Consider the following 27,131-nt stretch of genomic DNA (forward strand, 5'->3'; position numbering starts at 1 on the left):
GTTTTAAGACCATCAACGGAACTGTGGATTCGTTCCATATATCGATTGTAAATCACGTGGCATGCCTATCAACTTTCGCAAGCCTAGGCATTTAAGGGCCATATGTATGAAGGTACCAATTTGCGATTCTGAAATAGCGATTTTTAAGAAATCGCTATTTCAGAATCGCAAATTGGTATGTGTGTACAAATTCGCATTTTTTTAGCGAATTCCTAGTATTCCTTAATTGCGATTTGCAAATTGCGAATCGCAATTAAGGAATACTTTCCCATTCATTTCTTTAGGCCAGGAGGCCCATAGGAATGAATGGGAAGGTATTCTCAATTTTGCGATTCGCAATTTGAAAATCGCAAATTGAGAATAATTTCAAGGGTGCAGGGGTGTCCAAAAGACACCCTGTTGCACCCCTGAAATATGCATGGGTGCACATGTGGCGCACATACGTGCGTCACATGGCACTTTGAAAAATGCTGAAATGTGCATTTTTCAAGGAATTGGCAACTTACCACCAACTAGAAGTTGGTGGTAATTTGTGATTCCTTAAGGGCATTTTGCAATTTTTTTTTGCTTCATACATTGCATTTAAGGAATTGCAAAATTTGCGATTCCTTAAATGCAATTTCAAAATAAGGAATTCCAAATTTTGCGATTCCTTATTTTGCACCAGATTTTACTTTATACATACCATTTTGCAAATTCGCATTCGCAAAGGCCGCATTTCGGCCTTTGCAAATGCAAATTTGCTTCATACATATGGCCCTTAATCAACAGCGGGAGGCATGATGGGACTTGAAGTGAAGCTGCAGTTCCAGATGCTGAAAAACCAGGGCTGGCTGAGTCTGAAAGTCACTTTCCTGACACGGAGCATGTTCCAACAGGGCGGACACAGAAAAAGTCCTCAAGTGCCTGGCTCTTCTCCCCAGCTGCCTGCTTCTTATCACTCCCAGATTTGGGCCCGGCAACCGGCAGCTGCCTCGTCTGAGACCTCTTCACATTTCTCACCAGGAATAGCGCCTCGCATTCCACTCGATGCCATCCGGCATGCGACCAAAATAAAGCACGCCTCTGCTGCAATCGCAAGTTTGGCATTGCAGTTGTGTTTTGTCTTTCTGCGGGATGCCTGGAATGCCTGTGGCTTTTAATTATGGTATAAGAAGTGGGCCCAGCTATTCCACGCCGTGCATCAGGGCCTTAATATACCCCAGTCATTTTTAGTTTATGGGAAGTGGGTGGTCGAATTAATAGAGCCAATATGTACGATGTTTTTCTACATGGCCTATGTACCCACGAGCTATTTAAAAGATGCTCATATGTGACATGTATAAACGTGTAAACGCTTGATTTTAATAAAATCAGAGTAACCCCTTTCCATGCCAAGTGGCAGCTTGTAATGTGAGGTGCTTTTTTACGTTTTAACCCACGCTACTAGGATTTTTTGAGTTTATACGTACGATTTAACATAAGAAACTACACGTCACAGAATGCAGCATGCTGTCAGCTAAAACTGGCATTAACATGATGGAGACTCTTGGCAGCTATGCAAACAAATCCCTCCAAATCACTCCAAGGTCATTTTAAGAATGGCGTGCTGTTCTTTTAGATATAATAGTTTCAATGTGTGTTTGAAGAGTGCGTTGGTCCACTTTGTTGGATTTTAAACAACCCAAGGCTGCCAAAGGAGTAACCTGAAATGACCTCCCCACCTGCGAAATATGGGGAACAAAGATCTCAAACTTCTCACAGGCTCAGGTACTAGTAGCTCATCCCGGTCCGGGTTTTTCTTTACATTCTGGGAATTGTAGTTCTGACTTTATAATGTGATCAAAAGGGCCATAAACCCCAGGATGCAAAGAAAAAAAGCTCGCCTTGATGAGCTACACACACTGAAACTGAGAATCTTGAGATCTCTGCCATAGGGTCTGTAGTGCCTTATGTTTAGGGTGACCAGGTTTTGATTAGAGAAAACCGGACAGTCCAGAAATAACAGTAGAACTAAAGTGTTTACCTTACTTTTATGTCTGGCCTGTCCAATTTTGCGGAGCCTTGTAAATGCGTGCACGCACACTCGCACAAACACACATGTGGTAAGTGTGTGGAACTATATATATGCTGGGAACTCAACGCTACATGCAAGCAGGTCCCATCCGCGCCACGTCATAGATAATATACCCTATGGCGAATTACTTCGTCTAAAACGTATCTGTAGCAGTGAGGAGGAGTTTGAGAAATGCACTGCTGATGCAGTAACTAGATTTAAAGCCAGAGGATACAATGACAAAATCCTCAATATGGCGATAAACAAAACAAAACAAAAATCTAGAGAATCGCTGTTTCTCAAGAAGCCCCCCACAAACACAGAATCAGCTGAATGTAACATCAGGTTCATCACAGCATTTAGTTGTCAGGAAAGAAAGATCAGGGCGATTCTAACTAAGAGTTGGCCCATTCTGAAAACAGACGGAGTGCTGGCACCCCAGCTTCCCAACAATCCTAATGTTGCATTCCGTAGAGGTCCTTCCATGCGGACCCTAATATCCAATTCCTTCCCTGAGCTTCCTAAAAGTACATCTTGGTTCAAACCCCGGCCGGGGTTTTACAAATGCTCGAGCTGCAGAGCTTGCAAGTTCGGCATTAATACGACTCATTACAGCACCCCCTTCAGTACCATTCCTGTGGCCATCAGGGACAATTACAATTGCAAGACGGAGTATGCTGTATATGTTCTGGGGTGCACCTGTGGCCTGAGATATGTTGGGAGTACCAGGCTACAGGTGCACGCCCGAATATTGCAGCATCTCCGGGCAATTGTTAATAATGACAGTTCTTACCCTGTCGCAAGACATTTTAAAAGTGTACATGGCAACAATCTTGAATGTCTTTCATACTATGTACTCACCGCAGTACCAAAAATGCGTAGAGGCGGCGACAGGGATAAAAGATTACGCCAACTGGAATCTAAAACTATATTAGAACTGGACAGTAAGGTCCCGAATGGGCTTAATACAACAGAAGATTTGTACCATTTCCTATAGGGCCCTATAGGGAATATGGAAGGGAAGTTATCTGATATGACTTGTTGATCTCGAGGTATATGCTGTGGTGATGTCTCTCCTTGAGTCTATGCCTTTAACATTTGATGTCGCACTACGAATTGACATTACTAATTGAAATGATCTATGCTGTTTTTTTTTTTTGTTTTTCCTTATCTATTTTGTATTTGTAAAGGAAAATAATTTTTGTTTTACACCTAGGGATGGATACATACACATTTACTTTATTTCTATATGGTGGTACAGTTTTGGTTTATTAAATCCAACTGTAGGGGCACACTTTACATTGACAGGGTCTATGGGAACTATCTTCTAGAATTTCTTTGTTGCTGGTTTCACGGCACTACTTTATCTTTAATATCTGGTGGTCCTTCTATTTTTGTTCGGGCCTATAAACATGAAGGGGTTGCCATCTATATAAGATGTCCCCAAGCAATTTATGCATACTAATATAGACTGAGTAACATAACAGAGTTTGAGGTTTCAATCCAGAGACATAGCATATAATAATGGTTTACATTGCGATATTTTGCACATTTCAGAATATGGAAATAACGGCTTTTTTAGAAATTTTGATATTTCAATGTGTTTTTTAGGTATTTATTTGGTACTTTTTAACACATGCCGGACCATCTTTGCACGGTGCACTTTGTATAAACTATTGGCTCAATGCAGTGATTTGCACATTTGCACGTTGCACTTTACATATATTGTTTACATAACGCAGTAATTTGCACAGTACATTTTTTGCTGCTAGACTTCAATGTTCTCTGACCAATACATATGGGAATTGATGAGCCCACTCAAGTCGAATAGATACAATGCATTTATGCAGATATTATTTGCCATTTGTAAATATATTTATCTACGTGATAAGTTGTGGAACCATTTTGCAATATTTATACAACTGTAATGAAATGTTTTTAACATTTATATGAAGTATCCCAGTTGACCCTGCAGTATTTTGTTTACTTCTATTAATCACATGGTGTATTTCACAACGTATATAAATCAGGCTTTTTAACATGCATTTCAATGTGATCAAGGGCATTTGCCCGAAACGCGTCAGTCCGCTGTATGCATTTGAAGATTGGTGCTTGAAAATAAAACATCTTGCCTTAACTTCTGGATTCACTGGTCTCTGTTCGCCACTGGTTGGAGGTTCGGGATCGTTTGTTTGGAACTATATATATATATATATATGCCACATTTACAAGCTACATATACATAATATTAGCTATGCCACGACCCCTACCCTGAGCAGCACCTTCGCCCCGTCCTCCGTCCCCACTCTGTCTCCCCATCTGCTGCAGTGTGCATGCAGCCGCTGTCTGAAAGAAACTATTTACTAAAGGAAAGCATTCACTTTCAGGATGACTTGACCTTTGTCGCAAAACCCGGGACATACATTTAAAATTAAGGAAGTTGTCGGGACACCGGGACAACCCTTTGAAAACTGGGACAGTCCGTGACGTCTGGTCACCATACTTATGTTACGTTCCAGGGAAGTTCTACACCAGGAGAATGAAAGCCCTGAACTGGAAAGGTGTCCTGTTGTCTTTGTAGTATTGTGGGCCCACGGCCCACATGCTATGAAATAAAGACACAGACGCCGTATGTATGATTGATAAACTGGCCACGAGCACGTGCACAAGGGCCCTTTTATTAACAGGCTTACGTCACTTGTGACGCCTGTGATGGATGGGTGTGAGGTGCATGTGTGTCCAGCCCTCGAGGGAGTGTCTGGGAATACAAGTGCCTGCTGAGACACTAGAACGTGTCCAGTAGGACACTACAGTCTTGTAGTTATCGAGAAACTTTCTAAACGGCATGATACACAGATCTGTTATAGACATTTTGGGCTATGTAAAAGGTAATCACATCACACCATATCACTAAGGACACAGATATCCAGTCCTTCATTTTTATTGATGTGATATCTTTAGCCAGACCTTGTTATTGCTTCTAGCATTCAGCAAAAAAAATGACTATCCGTCCTGCCACTGGCATCAAGCATAGGGGCAGATTTACAAGGGAGTTTTGCAGCGCGGCAACGCAAGCCCTTTGGCTGCACCACGCTGCAGCACTTCCAAAGCACAGGAATGCAACATATTTACAATAATTTGTCTCATTCCTGTGCTCTCCCCTGCGCTGGCGCACAAACTGCTGCCATGCGCCGACGCAGGCATCCTTGCACCATGGTGCAAGGATGGCTGCGTCATGGGGAGATTGTTTTTGTGCAGGAAGGGGCACCTTCCTGCCCAAAAACAATCACTACAGGCATTTTCTTCTTTTAATGCGTGCTGTAGGATGCAGCAAGCATTGAAAAAGTAAAAAACGAGGAGAAATGGAAACATTTCTCCTTGTTGCACCTCGCTAGGTCACACCTAGGGTGGCGTAGCATTCAGACGTATTTCCAGATTTACGATTCCTCGTAAATCTGGAAATGTGTCTTGTTCCATGGGTGTTGGATGGGAACACCCACAGCAAGACCCATGGAACACCTGTTTCACGCAAAGTGCTGCTTGTAAAGGGGCCATATTTACAAGGATGGGGAAAGCAACGCAGGGTGGCTTTTCCTGTCCTTGTAAAAATGTAGCCTTAACATACACCACCAGTATGTCACCAAAAAAAAGTGAGGTACTGGTGGCGCAGGGGGCTTGTAAATCTGCCCCATAGTATCTTACCCATTTTCAGAAATGTTCAATATTCCAGTCTAACGTGAAGCATAGTCTAGCAGGTGGTGGGCACTGTCACTCATTTTGGGGGACTTCCACTTATTTTTCACTATCAGATTCCGACCCAGAGCAAGAGACAAAAAGACACCACTGAAGCTTCTCTAAAATGACTCATAAAGTGGGCATAAATCCGTCAATGTCCAATACGAAAGTATTATTTTTCCTCTGAAAATGTGTGATTTGAAGCAAAACAAAAAAACGTTGGAATATTTCTGAACCTCTAATACAAAGTTTTAAAAAACAAATTGTGTGAGAAAGCTTCCACTAAAAGTCGATTTGGTATAGAAAAACAGCAAGAGGCTCGCTTTTTGTAGAATTCCCTTAAAAAAATACTACGGCAAATGAAGCCAAGACACAACCTTCACATTTCACAAAGATTTCGAGATGGCTGACAAAGTCCCTGAAAGCCTGCAGGTTTCAAAAGCCCAAATTCGTATACCTCAGTGCGTTTTGTTTATCGTCGTCATTCACGTCACAATCATTTCTGGAGCTGGCAACGTGGTTCAGTGAATTAACACTCACTGCTGACCTCTGCAGTGATCTGAAGGTAACAAGATTGAATGTTGGCAAGGTAGCACAAGCCTTTCATCCTGCCGAGGTCGGTACATTGGACAATTATAGGACTTGCTTTAGAAAAAGCACGATATTCATATTTGTTAGGCCTTGTAGTACTCTCGACAAACCTGAGGATAATCTCCCGTTAAATGAGTCAATGTTGCCAAGTATTTTTGTGTCTGGTCTGTGTTTACTCATTTAAGTGTTTGGTTGTTCTGGTTGGTTTGTAAGTGGTTCTATTGCTTAGGTATGTGTGAGTAAGTCATAGAAGATGGTCAGCTTCTTAAAGTGTAATGGTTTTTCATTTCCATGCAGCTTGCTGGTGTGTTTTATTTGTTTGGTGGTCAAACTAAGTGGCCCTGTGCTGTCTGTGTGAGGAAGTAAGTCGGCTGTCGAATGTGGCCATTGTGGTTGGGACAAATGTGTTAGATAAACTGGACTGACAGCAACAAATTTGTACTATGCCATATTTAGTTAAGTACAAATTAAGGACTTTTTTACTTATCTGAGATTGCTGCAATCCTACACATTTTTAGGAGATTGGTGACTTCTAAATAAAGCACATCAAGATTATCACGTCTCTATAAACTACTTAGTGTTGACAAATGGCCGAGGAAGAAGTGGACGGAGTATTTTCAGTTCATTGCTGGTAATGGCCCAGAATATCTTTTTAAACAGAGCTTAACACAGCTCAGAGGCAAGCATTGCCTTTGCAATGTGATCTGCATCGCCGTGAAACACTACATCACATAATTACCAATTCAAAAATGTGTATAGAGATAGTGGTCCCCCCTCTCGACAATAGAGGGGAGGGGAGGTAGCGATCTGGTTATGGACAGACACATAACGCAAGCTGAATGTATGACCCCTGAGTGGGGTTTGGACTCGTTGTCATTGAGTTGAAGGTTGGACAGGCATATAGGCAAGGCCACTGGCAATATGCGATTGTGCAGTGATTTGCTGCAATAGTCACATAATCCATCATCTGCCGCATGATTTGCAGGTCCTATAAAAAAAGTATTTTGCTTGTAGCTCCAAAGGTTCAAAAGTTAGTAAAAACGCAGCTACACGCGCATGGAAGGGTCCTTTGCAAAGGTTGTCTGGTCACCTTTTTGTTGCTTATTGCTATATTTGGGGGTTAGACTGGTACTAAGAGGTGCAACTAATTAGCAAACAGTGATAAGAAGTTTAAAAATGGCAAAATAAAGAAGTAACAGTATCACAAAAAGTGCAGCAAAAGGCTGCATAATTTGACTTTTCTTGCCGCATAATCTACTCAACTCTGCCTCATAATTTGACCCTTCCTTGCCACATAATTTCAGTGACCCTGCACATAGGGCAATCAAGCTGGTATAACGTCAGCGGGAGTCGGTTTTTTGGCTGTTGGTGGGCCTGTTTATGGTCTTTTTGGCCGGTTTTACTGTTGATTTCCCCGATATTAAAACAAGCATTGCCTGCAGCAAGCTGAAACCCTTGCAATCTTCCATAGTTTATAAAAACACTTACATGTCTCTAGAAGTTCAAAACGAACCCGATTTCAAACATAGGCCACTTTTTGCCTATCTAAGTCACTAATAGGCGCTTTTATTTTGCTGCAGGGGGGTTTTTCTGGCCCAGCCCGACCCTGATTGACTTCACCGGACCAGCCTGGTGCCCTGTGGTGGACTGAGCCCGCACATTGACGTCTCAGCCACCTATTCTCCGTGCTTAGCCATCTGTGTGAATGCGACAGGGCAGGCCGCGTGAGTGGCGCCAGCGCGCGGTGATCTCTTTGTTGGGGGTGAGATGTTCCTGCTATGACATAATAGGGGAGGGACTGGGATGTGGCCGACCTCGTCTGATGCTGACTCCCAATGACAGATACATGAGCCAGAGGCACGTAAATATAGATTTCAAGTGAGTGCAGGTGTTGATGTTAAATGTGCAGACCCAGTCATAGCTTCTCTTCAGGTATCCTGAACACAGAAGAGAGTTTTCAATGGTAAACCTCTCAAAGGATTGGACTCCATTAAAACAGGTGGATGCAATTCACGGGTCAACCATCTGAATAACGGCAGGACTGACTCAGCATGTCATCCTTCTGAGATCGAAAAAATAAGTGCAACGGATTAGGGTATTAATAGCAATATCATACCTGCTGTGCTGAAGCGAACAATCCCTCTGTGTGTTGTATGCTTTAAGGAATGCGTGACACCATGGTTCCCATTGCAGGCCAAGTGTTTTTACTTTACTAGAGGTGACAAGCTAGCATCCATTACAACGAGGATGGTGGATGGCAAGGAGGGATTATTTGGGGCACTCACATCCCTCCAGCCCACAGGAGTCACTTGATTGGGTAGATCAACGAGCAACGGCCCGACCCACCCAATTCTTGAAATCCTCTGCCAGGTTATAAACTCAGAGAGCCTCTCTACTAAAATGCTAACGCGACCATGGGATGGCTCGTTCCTGGTGATGTACCACCTCTACTAGGTGGAGAGCCTCACATAGCCCTGGGAATGTGTGCTCATTAATCTGAGAAAAATTCCCGAGCCTCCCATTGTGTAAAAGAGCCTGACAGTTCCCTACCAGTCAGGCCTCGCGTTACAGGAATGAAGTAACCATGTTCAGTTCTCCAAGTATAATTGTATTTTACTTCTTGAATGCTCCCTGTACTAAGACAAAAGGCAATTTTTCTGTCTAATTGCTGTGATTTGGCCCCACCACTATCAGGTGCTATCAGACGGACATCTGACCTCACCCTATAGAAGGCCTAGTCATGCTTGGGTGTCAGCAGGACACTTTTCTGACTGAGTGAAGGACAAGGGGACACTCCTGACATCCTTCCCTGACTTTAGACTGATCGGCCCTCCCCAAAGCTGGTGATAGGAGAGCCAGCAGTGAAAAGCATCATTAGTGGCCCATTGCCTGTCTGCCAGCAGAAAAAGTCACCTTTTTGGTACAGCCAGTGCTTTTAAAAATAAATAAAGCGCAGGTACTCACTATTTAGAGGACCTGCCCTATCCTGAGAAGTGTCAGCACCCTTCTATTAAATGTATTGCAGCAGTGCTGAGAAGTGCAGGTACTCTTCCATTAGATTGCAGCAGTGCTTAGAAGTGCAGGGACTCTTCCGTTACATGTATTGCAGCAGTGCTGAGGAGTGCAGGTACTCTCCCTTTCAAATAAAAGAAGTGCAGGTATTCAGTACCGGACAGTACTTGCCCATTTAAAGCACTGACTGCTGTCTGTGACCTATTGTTTCCAGTTTTTCCACAATTACATAGAGTGGAAGCTAACTCATCCTCAGAGAAGTTCGACTTCTTCACCTTCTGATAATGGCTGTTTGGTGTATCATTCCACCTCCTGTGGAATGCTTGCTTTGCAAGATTCGAGGGACTATTTTCGGTCTCAAAAGGACACTGACTCATCACACGTTAACTTTTTTATCTTATAGATGCATTCTAAACAGAAAGCAAACACCTGTCGACAGTGTTCAGCGCAGTGGAATTTTTAAAGTTTTAATTTAGGGCACACAATGAAAGCAAGGCCTATTGGCTTTCCCAGTGCTTTTTGTAACCCAGCTCTGATGACACCAAGAGTTGGAGAAATTACATATGCTCCATTACCACGGTGGGTGGATGGTTAGTTTCCAAAAGATGGCCCAACGTTTTGACCTTATCCTTTACATCCATCCAGGGGTAATACTGACATAGTCAGAGTGTTTCATTGCCTCCCATTCTCTCTTAGAAGAACTTGTAGAGGGAACCGAAAGCATTACAATTTTACACACTGGTAAACAATAAAGACGAACCCGTGGTTTTTTATTTTTCTTCATTTTAAACTTGACCCGAAGTTATTTGAGGGTTTTACACGAGCACCAGTTATGTTACACAGGGACACATTCATTTTTGGTAGGCATGGGGAGATTAAGTGATTTGCCCCGAATCACAGGATGTTCAGCCGACGCCCGAGCTCCGGAGCTGGCAACTCTGGTCGTTAAGCCACATCCTATCTGGGTCGTAGGGCTGTATGTACTGACAGACACAGCAGAGGCTTGTCGCTGGCTTAGCCGCTTTGTATGTTGGGCCGGACAGTGTTTTCGGATATGACTTCCGATGACAAGCCCTTGGCCGCCGGCTGCACGCGGGCTGCTGCTGAGCTAGCAGCTCCTGTTTTACAGGCGCGCGGCCAGTCACTAGACTAGACCGCTGAAGGTGGTCGGAGGCAGTCAGCAAAAGCACACTCCGGAGCGGCGATGGAAGCGAGCAGGTGGGTGCATTTACTTCAGGGCTTATTTTTTTTTATCATTCGTTGTCCCAGAGCACTGAAATATCGTGAATTTAGCGCCTGCTGTGAGTTCTGCGGCCTCGGGGTTTTCATAAGAACAGGAGTGACGCCCTGTGTAAGGCCAGGCAGAGTTAAGTAAAGCTGCAACAAGGGGCAGAGTCAGCGAGGCAGATGGCCTGTAGAACTCCGGAGAAGGTGGGTGTTTGTTTTTACTTTCCTGCTTCTGGCGCAGAGAGTGTACCGGTGACTGGAACCATTACCCTCACAGATTCTGAGGGAACGTTCTACCCGAAGGGCCAGGCATTGTCACTACTTGCTTGTAAAAAGTTATTGCACGTGAGTAGTGAGAATTGTCTTTAAGCCATTTGCTCACATGTTAGAATGCACTTGTAATACGAAAATAAAGAGTGTGATTTATAACACATCACAATATCTTCACATATAACATTCATAGTTTTGCTCCCAACTGACCCGAGAGATTTCGGGTCAAAGCACTTATTTAACGCTGTCCCTAAAGTAGTCCTATTCCAAATTATGATTTTGAGATGCTCCCTTCCGCTTAATCTATATGCATCATATTACAATTTGTGCTGGCATATTCTTCATCTGGACCCATCATCCCCATTACCTTTGCAAAGGGACTCTACGTCCCTTATTAGAAGCGACTTGGGCGATTAATGTATGCAATGGTGTGGCATCCATTGGTGCATCAGGTGCAGTGGCAGCATGGCCCAGAGGCCTGAGGCATCCAGCGAACCCTGATTATTGCTATATGCCCAGTTTAGACAGGGGCCAGGGGCCCTTTCCTTTTCTTCCAGGAGGGCCCAGGACACAATGGCTACACCACTAACGTTGGGCCTGATTACGACTTTGGCGGATTGGAGCCGGCGGCTTTTGTTTTGACATTCTCACGGCGGTGCCTTAAAGTCATTGCCATGAAGGCTGTCAGTAATAGGACTATACAAAATATTAGGCAAAATAGAAAACGATCTAAGTTCCAAATGAGCAGCAAAATCAATATGAAATGGGACAGTATCCCTAATAGCACCAAAAAGTCACCTGGCTCACCCAAAATGTGAGGGTTTTTGTAGGAAATCGTCCCATAGTATAAATGGAAAGTGCAGATTCATCAAGGTGTGAACAAAAGGTATACAGTTTCAACAAATCAGAACATTAGATTAAAGAGCATCATACAGTTTTACCACCTACACACTATCCCTCTAATTAAATATTGACCCAGCCCCCTCTGAGCTAATGGCATCCGGAGATGTCAGAACAAACTAGTTACAAAACAACAGTGCACAATTGTGAAAGAATGAAATACATACAGTGTGCAGGCAAAAAATCCTTGAAGAAAAGATACACTGCTGAGCCCATGCTAGAGAGTATTTCGAGAACAGTGTCATTTGGAAACAAACACACAACTTGCTTGATTGTGTGCCGCAAAAATAATAAACAGTGAATGTGACATGATGAAACATCCATTTTGAACAAGACGGCATCGAGACCTAGCTGAGACTTCCATAGCATAAGCCAAGAAATTGCACTTTAACAGGTCACCTAAAATTCTTTTCAAAGGCAATAACATGCTAGTGTACAGAAAGGAATTTGAGTGTAGATTACTATTTTGCACATTCTTAATAACACACATTTCTATTAATGCACAAAAAACTTCTGATTGTGATATCGGCCCAGGAGCATGACGTCAGGCTGTGACCTTCCGCCGACACCAGCCATCTGAGTGTGACATCACTCGAGGAACCAGATGCCAGGCTGTGAAATGACCACAGACACTTCACACTACACTGTGATGTCATGCCAGGAAGCTGTCATGATAGTGTTACTTGTGCCTAGCAACCAACCATCTGACTGTGACATTCGTCGAGGACTTAGATATCAGACAGTGACTACAACAGCATAATTTCAGGTTGAACCGTGCAGCCTGACACATTGTAACAACCGTCCACGGACCACACCTCCTGTATCAGTCTGGGACATCACTCTAGGAAGCAGGCTGTAGGTTGTGAAATCACCCCAGACTGTGACTGTAGCATAGAAACATACTATATGCCATAGATAAGCTTTTAATCTATGGGGTTCACAAAAGATGTTAATATTAAAATCCAAAGTTTGTTCTTTAAAAAATTAACTAAAAGTCGACAAAAGTCCAGTGAAAATAGCAAGAGCAGAATTAAAAGTATAATGAACAGTTGTCTATAATATAGACATTATATTTTGCTTCCAAAGGCCCTGTCTTCTTTACCCCTTCCATGACTGGAAGAAGGGGTGAAGGGGGTGCTGCAGCAGCCCCCCTCCAAAAACAAACATGCTGGAGTTCGGAAAGTGTATGAGCATTAACGATGCCTTTAAATTGTGTGTTTACTTTGTCGACTATGCCTTTAAATGTTGTGTTTATTTTGTCGCCATTGCTGTGCGTTCAAAGACAAACTTCAAATGTCAGGCTATGCCTTCTAATTGCTGCTTATTCAGAAACTGCTGGTTACTTTTATTTCTCTGACTGCAAAGTGGAAGGATTTTAGGTGACCTAGGTGACAATCTTGATGGGGTACACAACATGCAAATGAAATAGACACATATTTCCAAATATATCAGCAATTAGTAAAGCACAAATAAAGCACTTTTTTGTAATTATGGAGTGTGATAGCAACAAAACGTTTAATAGGATCAAATCAAGCCACTTTACTTGGTGATGCACAAATTATAGTCACTAAAACCCAATTTAACATATTGTGCGCTAAATAGTTTTACTAGCAAAAACACATGGCTATGCAAATCTAGTGGCCATTTCAACGGAAAACGTGCTGTCTCTAAATGACAGTGCACTACCTCACCAGTGCTCCAAAATGCATCACTGGCTACATACCACACTTACCATTCACCTGCCAAATGAGCATGGCTCATTTACTACACCTGTTCTGTGTGTGCCGCTGGGATTTTTCACAGTTCCCATCACTTCAGTGATGTCCCATTGATCGCAACACCCCCAGTCTGGAAAGTGTTCCAGCACCACTGGTGTGCACCCAGTAAAATTGGGTCCACTGTTTCCGCATCCAGTAATTCTTGTGATTGGTAGGAGTGTATTCTACCTGGGATACTTCACTGCCTGATCTGGTGCTCATGTAAAGCAGCAGCGGCCCGTGCAGGTAAGAGCGGTGAGATGGTGGGCTGGGGGGGGGGGGGTGCGATTTCGACAAACAACAACGAGGGAAAGTCATTATTTATTTAATTTTCCCTCGTGGATGTTTGTCAAATCCCCCCCCCCGCCCCAACCTGCATGGGCCGCAAGCGATCTGATACCTTCGGGTCAAGTTTGCGCTATATAAAATTGAAACAAAAAAAAATAGCAATAGTGGCCAAAGAATTCAATCCGATTTCAAATTGGTTACCGCGTACTGCTCAATAGTGCTTTCCTTCTAACTTTTCACCTGAACCGGACTTTCAAGAGCTCTGCAAGCCACCCTTTTTAATGTGGCAAGTCCTCTGGCTGGCCTTCCACTGGCTCTGCCGCTGGTGATATCAGCGGTCATAAAGAAAGCAACATGGGTAAGAGTGTATGCAGGGCTTAAAAATACATATTTACTTTTTGCCAATACTCCCAGCCAGGGCTTTCAGTGGGATGAAAAAGTGGGGGGTCTCTCAAAGTGGCGTGGCCAATGTATTTAAGGGTGTGGCTTAAAAACATGTCAGCTAAAAATCTGTGATTAGCGTAGTGTGCCACCCGACTTTTATTTTGCTATTTCTGTCATTGCATCCAGATATATGATACAAGAAGTAACATCATACCTACAACAAGTTAGGACTATTTGCTTTGTCAATGGTTGTTAGTTGCATAAGATAAATAAGCAGCAACTATGGCTTGTATATAATATTGAAAAAGCTTCCACTTAAAGCCCTGGTGACACCACAACCATGTTGCTGCTCCTGAGTTTAAAAAAATGAAGGGAAATCCGGAGAGATAATGACTCTGTTTAGTTTTAAATTTGTTTATTGACAAAAAACCTGGGCAGAAGAAATCAAAATCAAGTTCGCCTACAACCATGACTCTCTTTGAAGGATTTCCCTTCCCCTACGACGCTCACCTGGCATGACCTAACTTCTCAACTAGTGAGAAGTGAGCAGTGTGAGCACGCGCACAACCATGTGCCTTCTGTCCAGGGCTCGAGTCCGGGTACCACGCGGGTGGATGGCGTCCACCCACTTATTTTACCGGGTGGACGCCGTCCCCCCTGCCAAACAGCTGGACTTCACTCTTTGCCCTCTCTGGGATGAGATCGGAGCTCACAGGATGTTGCACACGCGCTGGCTTCGCAGATGCAATCGCATCTAAGGGGTGAGCGAGGAGAGGCAATGAGCCCAATGGTGCAAGCCACCTTTCGTGACGTCATTTCCTGTCGTGACATCACTTCCGGTGACAGCGTCCCTTTGCTTCTTTTTGTAGGACTTGTGCCCTGCTTCTGTCACTGCAGTTTGGAAAAAACAGACCACCTGTGCCAGGGCACAAAACAGAGCCTGATAGAGACCCGTTTCGAGGCCCCCTTTAAAAAACTGCCGGTGCTCAGCACCGGTGAGACCCGGGCCCACTTAATGCCCTGCTTCCAGCTTATCATCATCAGCAAATAGTGGACTTTTAATGCGCTAATGGTAGGACAAGAGACCCACCCTATTTTTTTATCAGAATCAAAGGGTGTATGATGTTACTGCTGCTGTCCCTGACATTGTGTTGACTTTAAATCCATGATTTTAATAACCAGTGCTTAAACAGTGCCGCTAGATTCAGGTGATGGGCATTAGCACTTATTTTCTGCGACCAAAACGTATTGAGACTTTGACACAGAGCAAGAGGGAGAAGACAGAACGCGGAGAAATAAGGGCAAGGAAAGATAGAAAAACTGTTGCAAAGGGGGGAAACAGGGATGAAAAAGAGCCAGCGATAGTGAGATAAAGAGACAGGAAGTGTATGGAGGTGGAAGGAAACGGCATGAAGTGCGCTCAAGGTTTCAAACCCCACATTCGGCTGTGTAGGCCGTGGGCTGCTGAGAAAAACTTTGGGTCCCTACACTTATTATTGGAAACCTTAAACACTGCTAATCATATTCAGTAAATAAGTGAAGGCTCAATCCTCACATAAAAGAACCGAGACTATAAAACCAGCTTCAACAAGCAACTGGTTTGCCTAGTCTTGTTTTAGCGCTATATAAAAGCCCATAACGTAAATAGAGCAGGATCACCAGCTCCTTCTAAGCCATGTATCAGATGGACCCAGTGTGAAACATAGGACATAACTGGGAACAAATCCAGTGGTATGCATAGGATAAGTCCACTGGTTTCAGTTGATGTCACACCACTGTTTGTGCTCTGGTTATCAGTTTACGAGAATAACTGGCTGCTGCTTCTTCGGTTGGCGCATGCCCATAATTAGCCATTGAATAGACGTAGGTGATGATCATTTTGTCATGTGATAGGTTTGTCCCTGAGATACTGATCATTACTTGAGAACAGTTGCCTTTATGGGCTGCTCTTTTTAGCTTTTTGTATCTCAGGCATGGTGTTTTGTACGGCTGGTATTGCTCTTGCAAGTGGTTTTTGCATTACAGGTATGTTTATGGGTGTCTTGGTTCTCTTATTTTATCAAGTGGTTTCTATTCCAGGTATATTATTGTGGATGGATGGACAGACAACAGTTAGATAGGTGGTATGAATGAATAAACAAAGCACACATGGTCCAAGTGCGCAGATAGGTGGTTGGGTTGATGCGTGGATTGGTGGGTGGACTGACGGATGGGCGGATGCTTGGATATCATCTAGAGCTCCACTCAAAGTGTGCCCATGTCGACAATTGTGGCGCAAGGTGATAAAGAGAACTTGTGTTTCATTTCTACATCATCTATCCTGTATGCAGCACACAGGTGGAAGTTGGGCGCTTACGCATCCGTTTACCAAAATGCTAGTCCTAATTGAAAACTGATGACATCACAGGGTTGACCCCATTGTTCAACCCTCAGCAGCCTCCTATCCCTGGGTTATAACTCAGTGAGTGGAACCCTCACTGCTGGCAAATGCGTGACCTGCAGTGCTCAAATCTGAATCCCAGCAAGGCAAGTTTAGCCTTCCACCTTTCCGAGGTCAGTAAACTGAGTGCCATTACATTTAGAAATAGCAACACCGGTTATGTAAAACACATGGAAAGGACATGATTGTGGAAAAAACGCCCAGCTCATGCTCACTGTCAATCACAATCCTGAAAAGATTAAACCACAAAGGACTTGTCTTGCTAAAGGCTTCATTGTAGTCAAAAGTTCCATTATAACAAGTAAAGGATCCAGGGGCAGATTTACAAGAAAGTGACGCATCTGTAGAGATGCGTCACTTTCCCCGCGCCACCGTGAGAAACTCTTGCACCACCATGGATGCTCCGTATTTACAATACGGCGTACAATGGCACAAGGATTGATAGATGCATCAGAAATTCTGATACATATGTTGGGGCAAAAGTCTTGCATTGCTGGAGTCGTGTTGCAACCACAACGCAACTCCAGCAATGCATTTTGAGGCCTATTCCCACTACACTGTGTCACTCACGCATAAGATTTTGACGCAGTGGCGTCCCAGAAGTCATGCAGTGAACTCTTGTAGATTTCACTGCGTCACCTTTACAAGGCTTTCCTGCATGGGAACGCCCACCCTGCATACATTATACCTGATGCAGGAATAATGTGACGCAGGGCTTTACAACATGACACAGCTCCTAAGATGCATCACGTTGTGAATTGGCTGCATTTTTTAGACCGCCGCTGCATCACAAAAGTGACGCAACGGCAGCGCAAAATTATGGCAAGGGGCTTGTAAATCTGTCCCTCAGAGTTTACATTCTGAAAGCTTGTCTTCCACTCTAGAACCGTGCTCAGGCTAGTCCGCAAACAGTGACAAGAGGGGTTAATTCATGGAACCTTACCACGCGTTGGAATGAATGTCAAAATGTAGTAAAAACACACCAAATATGGCTGCCAGCAATGAAAACTTTTGTCTCATGCTTTACACTACTGAAATCTTCCTCCTTATAGAACTGGCCACTCTGTCCTCCAAGCCTTTTCTTTGTTAGCGAGTGTTTTTGAAAACGAAATGGTTAGCTATTCAAGCTGCCCAATCCAGCCGTCCTCGGCTGATAATACTGTGGTAAACCTGCTGTATACTGTTCTCAACGTGGTATGCCCTCATGTCTCCAGAAATGAACATTTCTTGCTTTGAAATGGAGGACTTCAGAGGATCTCGCTAGAAACATCATATGGAATGTATATAAAATAGAAAATATTATTGGACATTCAATTAGTTAATGTTAATGAGCAGAGCCAGCTTTAGCGCTGGTGGCTCCTGGTGCGACATTCAATTTTGACGTAACTCCCTTTCTCTGACCATCACAGTCATTTGAGTTTAGAGAGAAGCCAGAAGAGAAAGTGATTGAAAAAAACAAAACAGTAGGGATAGCATTATGGCTGGGCAGCCGCATAAGATAACTACATGGATGGTAGGGCTTACTAGCTAGGAGACAATTGGCATAATGAAGCAGGAAGACATATGGGGTCCATAGTTGTATGATGCAGTCTGCACAATTGAAAGAAGTAGATGGCATGTCCAATACACAATATTTAAATATGTCCTAAAATAAAAATAAATAAAAAAAAATCTCCTAAAATGCCATGCTATAGGGAAACATGTAGGTATATGCGGGACCCTATTGTAAGACTCCCCTATGGTGGTTCGTGTAATACCAAGGAGAATACTCAAAAGTTCTATTTCGTCATATATAATACATTAGTGGGCAAGGCACCTTCTCTGTTTCACAAATTAAAGCTGAAATGGCGAATTGATGCGGGCCACCTAGATGAGGACGATTAGATGAAAGCACTGAAATAGCCAAGAGAAGCAGTTATAAGATCAGACTTTAGACTAGTGCTTCATAGGGTTTTCTACACCAAGGTGCAGGACCAAATGTTTGGATCGGTTTCAACAGAGAAGTGCCTCTGGGGTTACGGACAGGAAGCTGCACATATACATTTACTTTTTATGTTTAAAGCTACTGTCATTTTAGGCTAAGGTGCTAAGATCTTGCATTTGCAGAGCTGTTTGTGGATTTGGTGGTTTTAGGATTTTGATATGATGCTAAAATCTCTAGGTAGGATATATGATGATGTAGCGTTCACTGCCGAACACAAAGCCATTGTGTGCATATATTGAGGCCCTGAACCTCTGTCAATAGAATCATGAAATGTTAACATAGATTGGTGTAAGGCAGTGGAAAAAAATCAAACCTATATGAGAAGGGAAAACCTCCAGTAAGCAGAGTAGGTGTGGGGACAATGGTTGAAACTTTTCGCCTGGATAAGTATCCAGTGAGAGTTGGGGAAATAGAAATAGGTTTATAAGAAACCTGGTCTTCCATGAAAGGTATAAAGGATGGGCCAAAACATTATATCTCTGATATAATTGACGGACGATGACATTAACTGTGAATCAAAGTGACAGTTCTTTAATATGGATGTATTCTAAGTGGGTGCTGATACAGAAAAACGTAATAATGTTTATAAAAAATTTAAATGTTTTGCTTTTCTACATTTGTTTCAGATAGGAAGGCATTGCCGCACTTAGAACACTTGGAAGAAGCTCAACACATCCATCTAAAAGGGCTGACGAGAGCCGTCCCATCTGTGAAAGAGCGATCCGCTCTCTACCTATCGAAAGCAGCTGCTACCTCCAAAGGCAGGCTAAAGGAGTCGGTAAGAATGTAATACTTTGCACACCAACCCAATATATTGCCTTGGTAGCCACCTAGAACATTCATCTTACAAAAGTCCTCTAGAGATTAATCTCTTTGAGGCAGAGCAGAAAATGTGATTGGTTTGGCAATAGCTGCGGCTCATCTATCCAAAAGGTCCTTAAGCTCCTTTGTTATGCAATGTCAGTATTGTAACTTACAAGAGTGTATGAAATCCCAAAGGGCTCAGTGTGAAGCATTGACTTTTCATTTGTCCATCATCACTTCAGCTATATTCTCAGCTAAAAAGGAGGTAATTGGGAGGAGAAGCTAAGAGCCACTTTTCCCCACATCTTCTTTGGTGGGACCGATGCAAAGTTTGCGACAAAATGTTGCAAATACATATTGAACAGATGAGGAGCACTAGAGAGTGGGTGGGCGTCTGCACATTAGTGCCTTTGGCATGCAGTGGCACGCTTTTTGTCCTGTAGTAGAGTTTGTAGAGTGACCCAAACTCGCGGGCAACTAAAAAAGCAGCATGCTCAAGATTGCCCTCAAGGAGATCTTAACTATTGCACCCTGGCTCTGGGGTGAGAAATGTGCGGGGAGGATTTGATAGGAGGCACTGAATAAGACCCCTTCTTTAAAGGTGAAGAGTGGAGGCCAGGGACCTTATGTCACCCCTCACAGCTCTTTTTGGGGAAGAGCTTATCCTAATACACAACACCAGAGCAAGACCTGACCTGGATTCCAGTCATATGAGTGATATCAACCCTGTCAGATTGTCAAGAGGTCATGTACACACTCAGCCTCCCTCCTGCCCTATGTCCAGCACGCCTTATTTTGCGTAGCGATGCAAACACATGTTCAAGTATATCATTCGAAACACAGATATAGACGAAAATATTTGCACGTGACATATCACTCCCATGTGACCACAAAGAACCAGGCGGTCTTAACCACATTATAGAGGCCCCCCGCAAAGCAGTGCACTGTGCCCTGCCTACACAACCACTCGCAGGAATACAAATGTTTAATGGAAAATTAGTGTTACATTCTGGTCTGCATGGGCCCCTATGCTCGTGGGGCCCCCGGGCAACTTCCCAGTGTGCCCATGTGTTAAGACTGTATTGGTGCACCATTGGGATAGTAAAAAGAGGAGGGAATTTCCAAAACCTCTTGTCTTGCGATTCCCAATCCCCTGTGAAAGATCCCTAAATATAAATGTCAACGTACGACTACAGTTACAAGTGAACCCACATGGTTTGATAATTCTTTAGGTATTTGTTACATTTAATTCTCTGAACCGAAGAAAATATATTTCCCTTCACACAGGCTTCCATTACGTTAGTGTCAACTGGTTAGGAGTTAAATGTACCTAGTAGCTGCCCCATCATGAAATTGCCTTTGTGACTGACACATAGACAAAACAATGAGGTGACCATATCTTTTATAATATACAGAATAGCTCAGCATCTACCCCAAAGTTTAAGTGATTAATGACAAAAAGCACAATATCTAGATTGATGATTGCCGAACATGAAATAATCTCCCGAAAGAATAGTTTGAGACTTCAGAATCTTGTAAGAAAATATCCTTCTTTTATTCTTTTGTTTGATGATTCTTCATTAAACTTCATTAAAAACACAATACAAGTTCATAGCCAACGCGGCGCGTTGTGTTCCCACAGAACTTTTTCAAGGCTGTTTGTGTTTTTATTTGTTCATGATCGTAGTGAACAATAACAATTCCTGAGTTATCCAATAGAGAAATATTATTTTTCTTTTTTACGACAAATGTAATTCTTATTCAAAGTTAATGTCACTGCTGTTGATATCAAATGTTGAGATTCAAATGATGGAGAGTATTAGTAACCCACCTTTCTTATGGTGAAAAACACCACCTATATCATTTTTGTAATTTTAGTTTGTTGATCCTTCTAAGGGGTATAGTCGCCCCAAATTTGAAAAAGAACAGAGACACGTATGGTCCGAAGTCCGGGTCTGAGTTGTCTTTACTCAGACCCGGACTTCGGACCATACGCTCAATGAAGCAAGGAATGACAGATAAGTCAGGAATCCTGACATATCTGTCGGCGCAAAAGTCACGCATTGCTGGAGTTGTGTCGCAAGCATGAAGCAACTCCAGCAATGCATGGGGTGCCCTATTCTCATGGCACTGCGTCACCCTTACGCCTGTTGTGAGGCAGGTGTAAGGTTGTGACGCAGTAGCGTCCTAGAAGTGGCACAGTGAAATATGATAGATTTTACTACGCCACTTTTACGAGGCTTTTTTGCGTGGCAACACCCACCCTGCATACATTATACCTGACGAAGGTATAATGTAATGCAGGCATTTACAAAGTGACGCATCTGCTTAGATGCATCTCTTTGTAAATATGGCGCAATGTAACGCATTATTTATGCCGCCGCTGGGTCACAAAAAGTGACGCAACAGTGGCATAAAAGTGTTGCAAGCCTTCAAAATAAGGCCCTAAGGGACTCATTTATAGATTGGTGGGTGGCCCACCATCTACCAGGATAGTGGAGGGCATTACCTCTGACACCCTGGTGGACTACCACTCGCCATATTTAAAGATCTCTGTCAGCCTGACAGAGATCTCCGTGCCTTCAAAGGAACCAATGTCAGGGCAGCTTCCCTAAAGGAACTAAAAGTTTGCTGAGCAGCTGTCATGTTTAATTCAGCTTCTCAGCAAACGTTTTTGTTCTGTAAAAAAACAAAATAGTAATGAACTTGACACCCTGAAAGTTTACTCCCATGGTGTGGACTCGAAACTCTAAGGATGCGTGGGTCATTTTTCCTTTCGGGACCATCAGGCTTTCCCAGGTGGTTCCAAACAGCAAAGAAAAGATGGTCTGATGTACTCACTTCGACACCCCCATGTCCGTCAGTGTAATGTTGCTCCAGTGAACCCAGCGGGTTCCCCGCCAGCACAAACATGACAACTTCTCCAACTCTAAATAGAGCGAGTGAACAGTCAGTTTGGCAGGCATGGGTTTCTGCCACATTTGTTATGGAGAAGGAGAACCCTGTCCGCCAAACTCTAAATAAGGCCCTGAATGATTTTGCGTCAGCCTATCTAATACTGTGTGTAATACCATAATCACTTACATACAGGGCTCGAGTCAGGGTACCACGTGGGTGGACGGAGTCCCCCCACTTATTTTACTGGGGGGACGCCATCCCCCCTGCCAAACAGCTGGACTTCACTCTTTTGGCCTCTCTGGTACGGGGAGCTCGGCACCTTCCGTGACGTCACTTTCTGTCGTGATGTCACTTCCGGTGACAGCATCCCCCCACTTTTCTTTACGACTTGTGCCCTGCTTACATATGTGTTTTCTGTACAGGGCGGACCTCGTAGCATTATAAATATGCAAGTCACTATTCCACTCTGTGGCAACCAGGTTTCAAATCTGTGACTCTCTGGTTAAACACACAAACATCTGCAGTGATTGCATTAACCAACTGAGATTCAATAATGTAAAAGAGTGCGTGTCCCACCTATTAGTTTAACTTTCACTTATTTTGTATTTAAAGTGTATGCATTATTTTGATGCATTATTTTAATGCAATTACCTGAAGGTGAAACCAACAAACTAGTGACATAATATTTTGTTCTTTTTCAGCTTGTCTTTGTCCCGACCCCTAGACTCGCTGGCCCCGCCCCATTGCACCAAAGATCACAGTTCCCATTCTTTTCTATGCACTTCAACCCCATCCATCTCAATGCAACAATTACATTCCACCTGGGAGGGCTCACCAGAACCTGTTTTTGATTATTTTAATTACCCTGACAATATTTTAATTAAATAACCCTTGCCTTTAACTTATTATACATAACTTACCTTGAGCAACATAATTGCAGGCGACTGCAGTGGAGGATATCTAGTGGCAGGTCGATGTAATGCGGGTGAGGTAGTGAGGATGTACCTTCTCTACTTTTGCCTTCCCAATGTATACATGTATATCACATTCTGGGGAAACAGGGCAGGACCAGGATTGCTTTGCATAAGACTGGTCTCTGTCTGACGTGACCTTGTGAGTAAAAAACTGTGGAATGGAATGCACCCCGTGCGATTGCCAGTGGCTTAGGGTTTTGCAAGAAGTGCACCCATCACCTTTGAGTTTTCCTCCAATTCTTCGACCCTGGCCAACACTAAGTAATTGTGATTGCACATGCACCGTGGCGTCTTCAGGTTTTTCTAAAAAATGGCAAGTATTTACTGCTATGGAACAGTAATTGGTGCCCATTGTGTTTTTCTAGTATTGATGCCCATTGTGTAAATTGTGTTTTCCAGCAAAGGACAACAGAGGACACTGCTTCCGTTAACAATAATTCACAATTAAAGAAGGTAGGACATGTTTCCAATGCATCTTTTTTGTAAACCTAAACAGTTCTTCATTGTTGTGTCACTGAGCACTTTTTAAAATGCAGATTGGCTTCTGAGAAAGTGTACTCAAGCGTGAAACTACAGCTTTGTCTGCTATAATTAAAAAAACGTATTTATTTATTTGGGATAAAATAGAGCATGTTGTATTAAAACATGTACAATTCAGGTGCTCTGCTTAAATATTTAGATATAATATGCCCCATTGTGGCAGCTGTGAACCTATTAGCCTATTATGAATATCATTTTCTACAGCAAGGAGGGCTAATTCTATTCACTGTTCCCTGAGCGTTTGCATCCATTTCGGATTTTGACCAAGATCCGAAAATGTGATTAAAAAGAGGCTTCTTCCACTTTTCACATTGTTCTATTTAGTGTAGTATTCACTTGAATGTGTGCAACTCACTGCAACTTGCAGTGCTGTTTGTAAAGTCCTGATGAATTTAAAGGCGGTGTTAAATACCCACAACGCCAGAGAAGTGATGAAAGCAAGCTGACAGGGCTGGCGGCACCCTCTGAGGGGCATTGCACCCTACTCCAAGGGGCAGTGGCAGGTGTGAGTGGATACCTATTCATGCTTGGTTTCTGCTCCAGTTCAGATGGCCTTGTAGTCATGCAGCTTTGGTGAACTGGGATACTCAGAAGATGTGAACAAGTCAAATACCCGAAAAAAGAAAACCCCAGCTGCATTAAAGGAATTATACTTAGCGAAAGATAATGTTAACCAGAACCCTCTAAATGGGGCGCTACCATCCAAATATTTGAATTATTTTGATCTGGAGTCCTTCCTACTGTGTATTCTAGAAAGCCCTTTAACAAGCTCAGCGGCAGCCTTGGGGCCTCGTTTTGGTGCCTAAAGCCGCTAACTGCCCATAAGATCCTAAATTGAATTTGATTCTGATGAAGCACAGTCTCTGCTGCGGCAGATTTGCTGGTGCCCTTTCATGGTGTTTATGTGAGGGGGCCTATGTCAGACAGGAAGTGACGCCTCCCAAATATGGTGGCACCCAGAGCGTTCAGTGTTTCATGGGCCCTAGTGCAAGGAAGGAAAGGGGCCTTTTGAATTTTAAAATACAGCATGAACCAGTTCGCAGTGGGCCTTCAGCCCTCTGGGCCCCGGTGTCACTGCACCTTCTGCACAATTGGAAGCTAAACTCCTGTGAGCTATTTAAATAATCAAATGCTCAATGGAGTCTGCAGGACTTCCTAACCGTAATAAAACGGGGGTTAAAGTTCACGGTCATTTTGTTATACAGCATTAATATTCATATGTGGGAATACGTCCTACAGTTGACTGCCCAGTACATCAAGCATGACCTTCTTCACAAGTGTTTTTTCAAGTGTGTGATTTAATTTGTTTTACTAACACGTTTGTTCAGAGTTAACATCAATAACATAACAGATTAAAATAGGCGTTTTTTGTTTGCTGTGATACGAAGTTATGCTTTTTTTAACATGATATGACTATTCAAATCGTCAAGGTTATCTCAAGCAATTTCCAAATTGGATTTAATTATTAAGAATCACAAAATACCCTTTAATGATGCCACTGAATACGGACAGATTACCGGTTTTATTGTTTAACTAGCAGCCCGTCCCGACGTTGTCTGGGGATGAAATCGAATATCTGCAATGCTTTCAATTTGCAAGGCAATTTATTTTTAAAACTTACTCTGAATCGCCACATCACCGGGCTCAGGACCCGCGTTTATTTTAAAACCTACCCTGAATCGCCCCATCACAGGGTTCAGGCCTCGCGTTTTTTTAAAATCTTACTCAGAATCGCCCCATCACCCTGCTCAGGCCCCGCGTTTAAAAAAAAAACTTACTCTGAATCGCCCCATCACCCGGCTCAGGCCCCGCGTTTAAAAAAAAACTTACTTTGAATCGCCTCATCACCCGGCTCAGCCCCCGCAGAAGAATGCGTCCTCTGTGAAGCTGTGTCCTCAATGCAATATGGGAACATTTGTGTCCGCTGCAGACGCAAACTTGTTTGTGCCCTCCACCTGACGCTCCGCTCCAGCCGATGGCAATTAGACACCCCACATCGCATCAACATGCAACGCCCACAACAATGGTAAATGCAACGCCCACTTGTATTGGGACGACGCCCACTCGTATTGGGACGGCTCGGCTCCATCCGACAGAAATTACACGCCCCACATCGCGTCAACGGCCAACGCCTACAACAATGGTAAATGCAATGCCCCCTCGTAGTCCCAGCAGGCCGCGCCCATCGCTCTATGCACACGCCCATGCACACGCCCATGGCTTTCCAGCAGAACGCCCATGCCCACAACGGACTACTTTTCCCCTAACGTTCTTTCTTTGGCCCACTGTTGCGGTAAATGCCACCCCCCTCTCACTTAGCGCGGGTCCACGCCGAGATGGCGTAACCATGCGCTTTATAAAAAAGAAAAAAAAAATGTATATGGTGGCCAGCTGTATAGCCTATGTCCTTCTGCTACAACTGTCCTTTCCAATGCTGTATTGGGTGTTGTGATTGGTGCTGTGGTTCCTGAGATTACCCGCTTCAAAGGTTTGGGCTCTCTCTTTATTATATTAGTATAGATAATAAATACCAGGCAACATGATCAGGGGCAAGCAAAAGGTTTGATTTATTTATTTGATATTTTACATAGATAATGTTAAACTTAGGAACTCCGAGTGTTAGAAATAAAACGGATTGCCCCAGATAGCATTACATTGATCATTAACGCGTGTTCTGATTCTAATTCAACATTTTTTGGGGGGATTTCTAAGTTTGTGGAAATGTAGGCAGTTCCATTTCCGTCTGATTAACTTTGGTTGTCTGTCTGGCATGAGCGTAGTACAAGTTTAAAATAATCTATCAAGAGTTTGAGAACTCACTAAAAGAATATGTCAGAAGAATGAACGTGCGTAGGTGCATGCATACACACACACACATACATTATTGTGACATACTCTTTTAAGGAGTTCTCATGCTATGTGGCATTGCTCATAGCATATTGAAACATAGAGCAGATCTGTTGCTCTCTATTTGACTGGGTTTGGACTTTAATTGGAGTCAGCAGGGCCTGACTGGCAGTAGCAGGCATCAAGCTATTCCCCGGGAGGCTGGACTGGTGGCGGTTGGTTTTGCAGCAGAGGGGGCTGGTTTTGCAGCGGTGCTACAATATCAGCTCCACGGTGCTACAATATCTGCCCCTAGGTAGGTCGAGCCTGGGCAGCACATGCGCTGCTCTGCGAGGCATGCTGTATTGAGGTACATTATAGAAGCTCTGGCTATTTCCCGCCCCTCTTTCTAATTGGCTTCTGTTACTGTCCTTGCGAAATCGTTGCTTTTTATTTGTGAATAGGC

General features: G+C 43.4%; 1 protein-coding gene across 3 annotated transcripts in view; it reads left to right on the forward strand.

The window, feature by feature from the left end:
- The window catches only part of LOC144786223 (xin actin-binding repeat-containing protein 1-like), a 60,789-nt gene that overhangs the window by 14,995 nt on the left and 18,663 nt on the right, over window positions 1–27,131 (forward strand). For 2 of the 3 annotated variants that reach the window (XM_078665251.1, XM_078665252.1), the window contains exons 2-3: window positions 19,250–19,401; window positions 23,699–23,752. The gene's annotated coding sequence lies outside the window, so the exon portion shown is untranslated. Of the gene's footprint in view, window positions 1–19,249; window positions 19,402–23,698; window positions 23,753–27,131 lie in introns of those variants that run through there. The other variant, XM_078665253.1, reaches the window with a different exon arrangement.

This window comes from Lissotriton helveticus, chromosome 10 (assembly GCF_964261635.1).
Source record: "Lissotriton helveticus chromosome 10, aLisHel1.1, whole genome shotgun sequence".
NCBI lineage: Eukaryota > Metazoa > Chordata > Amphibia > Caudata > Salamandridae > Lissotriton > Lissotriton helveticus.